Source organism: Nerophis lumbriciformis, linkage group LG01 (assembly GCF_033978685.3).
Source record: "Nerophis lumbriciformis linkage group LG01, RoL_Nlum_v2.1, whole genome shotgun sequence".
In the NCBI taxonomy this organism is placed as follows: Eukaryota; Metazoa; Chordata; class Actinopteri; order Syngnathiformes; family Syngnathidae; genus Nerophis; species Nerophis lumbriciformis.
This window is the reverse complement of record NC_084548.2, coordinates 57752501-57759453: the sequence shown is the minus strand read 5'-3', so window position 1 is coordinate 57759453 and position 6953 is coordinate 57752501.

Genomic DNA, 6953 nt, shown 5'->3' with positions numbered 1-6953 from the left:
TTTTAAAATGTCTCTGACAATCTTGCACTTCTGTTTTGAAATGACATGAATGTTTGTCCATCCATCCATCCATCTTCTTCCGCTTATCCGAGGTCGGGTCGCGGGGGCAGCAGCTTAAGCAGGGAAGCCCAGACTTCCCTCTCCCCAGCCACTTCGTCCAGCTCCTCCCGGGGGATCCCGAGGCGTTCCCAGGCCAGCCGGGAGAGATAGTCTTCCCAGCGTGTCCTGGGTCTTCCCCGTGGCCTCCTACCGGTCGGACGTGCCCGAAACACCTTCCTAGGGAGGCGTTCGGGTGGCATCCTGACCAGATGCCCGAACCACCTCATCTGGCTCCTCTCGATGTGGAGGAGCAGCGGCTTTACTTTGAGCTCCCCCCGAATGACAGAGCTTCTCACCCTATCTCTAAGGGAGAGCCCCGCCACTCGGCGGAGGAAACTCATTTCGGCCGCTTGTACCCGTGATCTTGTCCTTTCGGTCATGACCCAAAGCTCATGACCATAGGTGAGGATGGGAACGTAGATCGACCGGTAAATCGAGAGCTTTGCCTTCCGGCTCAGCTCCTTCTTCACCACAACGGATCGATACAGCGTCCGCATTACTGAAGACGCCGCACCGATCCGCCTGTCGATCTCACGATCCACTCTTCCCCCACTCGTGAACAAGACTCCGAGGTACTTGAACTCCTCCACTTGGGGCAAGATCTCCTCCCCAACCCGGAGATGGCACTCCACCCTTTTCCGGGAGAGAACCATGGACTCGGACTTGGAGGTGCTGATTCCCATCCCAGTCGCTTCACACTCGGCTGCGTACCGATCCAGTGAGAGCTGAAGATCTTGGCCGGAGGAAGCCATCAGGACCACATCATCTGCAAATAGCAGTGACCTAATCCTGCAGCCACCAAACCAGATCCCCTCAACGCCCTGACTGCGCCTAGAAATTCTGTCCATAAAGGTTATGAACAGAATCGGTGACATGAATGTTTGTGCCACTGCTTAATAACTGTTTAATAAATACAGTTTTGGTCAATTGACTTAGTTATTTCCCTCTCTGCATGAAAGTTTAAAATGAGCATATATTAATACAGTATGAACAAGAATGTTTTAATGTAGACACATAGAATCATCATACTGCTGTGATTATGCGCATCAAGTGTTCATTCAAAGCTAAGGCAAAATATCGAGATATATATCGTGTATCGTGACATGGCCTAAAAATATCGAGATATTAAAAAAAGGCCATATCGCACAGCCCTACCCCTGTGCCAACTTTTTTGCAATGTGTTGCTGCCATTAAATTCTAAGTTATTGATTATTTGCAAAAAAAAAAAAAAAATCAAGTTTCTCAGTTCGAACATTAAATATATTGTCTTTGCAGTGTATTCAATACAATATAAGTTTAAAAGGATTTGGAAATCATTGTATTCTGTTTTTATTTACGAAATACACAACGTGCCAACTTCACTGGTTTTGGGTTTTGTACATATATATACACATTTGCAAGCGTGCACGCATACACATATATATGTATATATGTACAAAAATACACAAATACAGATTTACATATTTATACACATACATAAATATACCGTATTTTTTGGGAGTATAAGTCGCTCCGTAGTATAAGTCGCACCGGCCGAAAATGCATAACAAAGAAGGAAAAAAACATATATAAGTCGCACTGGAGTATAAGTCGCATTTTTTGGGGAAATGTATTTGATAAAACCCAACACCAAGAATAGACATTTGAAAGGCAATTTAAAATAAATAAAGAATAGTGAACAACAGGCTGAATAAGTGTACGTTATATGACGCATAAATAACCGACTGAGAACGTGCCTGGTATGTTAACGTAACATATTATGGTAAGAGTCATTCAAATAACTATAACATATAGAACATGCTATACGTTTACCAAACAATCTGTCACTCCTAATCGCTAAATCCGATGAAATCTTATACGTCTAGTCTCTTACGTGAATGGGCTAAATAACATTATTTGATATTTTACGGTAATGTGTGAATAATTTCACACATAAGTCGCTCCTGAGTATAAGCACCCCCGGCCAAACTATGAAAAAAACTGTGACTTAGTTAGAAAAATACGGTACACATATATATACACATATATCATACTTGCCAACCCTCCCGGATTTTCCGGGAGGCTCCCAAAATTCAGCACCTCTCCCGAAAACCTCCCGGGACAAATTTTCTCCCGAAGATCTCCCGAAATTCAGGCGGAGCTGGAAGCCACGCCCCCTCCAGCTCCATGTGGACCTGAGTGACATGTCAACAGCCTGTATTCACGTCCGCTTTCCCACAATATAAGCCTGCCCAAACACTTTATAAGTGTAGAATGATCGAGGGCGAGTTCTAGGTTTCTTATGTGGGTTTATTGTTAGGCAGTTTCATTAACGTCCTCCCAGCGCGGTAACAACACACAACAACAGCAGTCATGTTTTATATATATGTATATATATATATGTATATATATATATAGCTAGAATTCACTGAAAGTCAAGTATTTCATATATATATATATATATATATAAGAAATACTTGACTTGGTGAATTCTAGCTGTAAATATACTCCTCCCCTCTTAGCCACGCCCCCAACCCCGCCCCGCCCCACCCCGACAACGCCCCCGCCCCACCCCGACCACGCCCCCCCACCCCCTGAAATCGGAGGTCTCAAGGTTGGCAAGTATGACATATATACACACATTTAAATACACAACATATACACACACACACACACACATATATATACACATTCATATGTACATATACATAAATATTTACAAATATATACCCTTATATACACACACATATACATACTCACATAAATACAGACGAGTATATATATATATATATATATATATATATATATATATATATATATATATATATATATATATATATATATATATATATATATATATACACACACACACACACAACTAATATTTTGAGTTGTGTATATTGAAACACACGCGACACACCGGAGCTCTTGTAAAAAGAGCGAGGCAGCCTACTCAAACCCCGAGTCATACCAAAGACTATAAAAAATGGGACCCATTACCTCCCTGCTTGGCACTCAGCATCAAGGGTTGGAATTGGGGGTTAAATCACCAAAAATGATTCCCGGGCGCGGCACCGCTGCTGCCCACTGCTCCCCTCACCTCCCAGGGGGTGATCAAGGGGATGGGTCAAATGCAGGGGACAAATTTCACCACACCTAGTGTGTGTGTGACAATCATTGGTACTTTAACTTTAACATTCTACAGAGGCACTATAGAGAGCTTGCTGACCAACAGCATCTCTGTCTGGACTGGAGCCTGCAATGCCTCAGACTGGAAGTCTCTCCAGAGAGTGGTGAGGACGGCGGAAATGATCATCAGGACTCCTCTTCCTCCTGTCCAGAAGATCGCAAAAAGCCGCTGCCTGACCAGGGCTCAGAAAATCTGCAGAGACTCCTCCCACCCCAACCAAGGACTGTTTTCACTGCTGGACTCTAGAAAGAGGTTCCACAGCCTCCGTAGCAGAACCTCCAGGTTCTGTAACAGTTTCTTCCCTAAGGCCGTAAGACTCTTGAACGCATTCAAATAATCTCCTCAATTCCCCCCAAAAATGGATTAACTAGCTGGAATATAAAGACAATATAACATACATCCATAAACCTGGATGCATAAGCAAAAGTGCAATATATTTATTTACAGTAATCTATTTACTTATATCTGCACCTTTTTGCTCTTTTATCCTGCACTAAAATGAGCTTATGCAACAAAATTTCGTTCTTATCTGTACTGTAAAGTTCAAATTTGAATGACAATAACAGAAAGTCTAAGTCCAAGTCTAAGTATGAGTGCAGAAGGAGAAACAGACACTAAATACGGCCATTTTGGTTTATATATATATATATATATATATATATATATATATATATATATATATATATATATATATATGTATATATATATATATGATAGAGTGTCCACCCTGAGATCGGTAGGTCGTGAGTTCAAATCCCGGCCGAGTCATACCAAAGACTATAAAAATGGGACCCATCACCTCCCTGCTTGACACTCAGCATCAAGGCTTGGAATTGGGGGTTAAATCACCAAAAATGACTCCCGGGCGCGGCCACCGCTGCTGCTCACTGCTCCCCTCACCTCCCAGGGGTTGATCAAGGGTGATGGGTCAAATGCAGAGAATAATTTTGCCACACCCAGTGTGTGTGTGACAATCATGGGTAACTTAAAATATATATGTACATAAATATAGTCAAGGTTTCTGTGGTTTATCTGTTATACAGTGCTCAATACCGGGGTAGAGCGGAATATACGTTAGGTCAGGAAAAAACACAGAGGCTATATCATCCCTACAAGCCTGTTTCGCACTTGTGCTGGTAGACAGCGGAGCGTTGAAGAAGCCCACCTTCCTCATTAACCTCGTCATGTTCCTCGGTGCAGGGAGGTTAGGGACTTGGCTCCTTCCTCGCTGTCAAGGTGATGTCAGAATATTGCTGACTGGAAATCACAGTTGTCGGAGGAGGAATTATTTCCGGTCTCCAAGGAAGCAGTTCTGACCGGGGCTTGTTCAGGACGACAGATTAAAGCAAACGAGCCGAGAGACGAGCGGAGAATAAAGGCCAAAGCTTTTTGCTCAAGCTGACGGCTCTATGCTTCAGCGCCGCGGGGAGCGGAGAGAAGTCAGTAACACGAACACTTGTCAAAGTATTTCTAGTCTTCATGCCTTCCATTCTAAAACCTACTTTAGAGCAGGGATTCTCAGACTGTGAGTACGCCAGAGAATCACTTATTGAAAGTACAGTGTTTTATTTCCCTATATTCAAACACAGTGTTACTGTTTAGACTGTGTGTAATGTTACGTTGTTTGAAAATATTAAATATATGCTGCCTTGTTTTTAAAGAATACTTAGTCCTACTACGCTACTGTATGCTAATGTCGGTCATTATGGTGGTACTTGGAGAGCCAAGTGTTTTTTTGAGGTGGTACTTGGTGAAAAAAGTTTGACAACCACCGATCTAGAAGGTATGGTTTGTAAACAGTAGGAATCAGTCCCTCAATTGCGCCAATTCCCGTAAATGCAACCAACCCCTGCGCAGTCTCACAGCTTGGTCCAGTGTCCGCAATTTTCTTCGCACATTTTGGTCCATCATCTTTATTCTTCTTTATTCTAACGATCAAATGTGGCTGTTAGCGGAACTCAAACGTGCTATAAACCTGTCATTTATAGTAGGTTTGTTTTTAAAGGGGAACTCCACTTTTTGAGGGGAATTTTGTCTATCCTTATGTGAGACAAGAACACATGTGTTTTCTTTTTTTTAATGCATTCTAACTCGTAAATGAAGGCTAGCAAAACACAGCTGTATTCCGCCTTTAAAGGGCTTTAAAAACCTCCATCAAGGTTTTAAATACACACTGTAAGCATATACAGTATGTAAGATAGTAACATTCATAATAACTTATAACTTTACATATTTTGCTCATTTTAAGCATACAGTGGCATGTTAAAGGCCTACTGAAACCCACTACTACCGACCACGCAGTCTGATAGTTTATATATCAATGATGAAATCTTAACATTGCAACACATGCCAATACGGCCGGGTTAGCTTACTAAAGTGCAATACTAAATTTTGCGGGAAATATCCTGCTGAAAACGTCTCGGTATGACGACGACTGCGCGTGACGTTACGGATTGTAGAGGACATTTTGGGACAGCATGGTGGCCAGCTATTAAGTCGTCTGCTTTCATCGCAAAATTCCACAGTATTCTGGACATCTGTGTTGGTGAATCTTTTGCAATTTGTTCAATGAACAATTGAGACAGCAAAGAAGTAAGCTATAGGTGGGAAGCGGTGTATTGCAGGAGGCTGCAGCAACACAAACACAGCCGGTGTTTCATTGTTTACATTCCCGAAAGATGACAGTCTAGCTTTACCACTGGCCTGTGGAGAACTGGGACAACAGAGACTCTTACCAGGAGGACTTTGAGTTGGATGCGCAGACGCGGTACCGTGAGTACGCATGCAGCTGCGGCTTCCAAACATTTGATCGCTTGCCCGTACGTGCGTGCCGCTATGTGCATGTCACGTACATAACTTTGGGGACTTTGGGGAAATATATAAATAATAAATAAATGTGCTGTATGAACTTTGGGGAGGTGAACGGTACTTTGGGCTGTGGGATTGAGTGTGTTGTGCAGGTGTTTGAGTTGTATTGGCGGGTTATATGGACGGGAGGGGGCAGGTGTTTGTTATGCGGGATTAATTTGTGGCATATTAAATATAAGCCTGGTTGTGTTGTGGCTAATAGAGTATATGTATGTCTTGTGTTTATTTACTATTTTAGTCATTCCCAGCTGAATATCAGGTCCCACCCGCCTCTCACAGCATCTTCCCTATCTGAATCGCTCCCACTGCCCTCTAGTCCTTCACTCTCACTTTCCTCATCCACAAATCTTTCATCCTCGCTCAAATTAATGGGGAAATCGTCGCTTTCTCGGTCCGAATCGCTCTCGCTGCTGGTGGCCATGATTGTAAACAATGTGCGGATGTGAAGAGCTCCACAACCTGTGACGTCACGCGCATATCGTCTGCTACTTCCGGTATAGGCAAGGCTTTTTTATCAGCGACCAAAGTTGCGAACTTTATCGTCGATGTTCTCTACTAAATCCTTTCAGCAAAAATATGGCAATATCGCGAAATGAGTAGAATGGACCTGCTATCCCCGTTTAAATAAGACAATCGCATTTCAGTAGGCCTTTAATTTCACAGACACGTCACAACGTTCGCTTTTCCCTTCAACAACAACCACACTACTCATCATGGCAGACTTCATGAGAGACAACAAAGACTACTTTGGGACAAATTAAGAACAAAAACTTGTATTTTTGAGTCTGAATATAAGGAGGATGATCTCCAAGCTTTA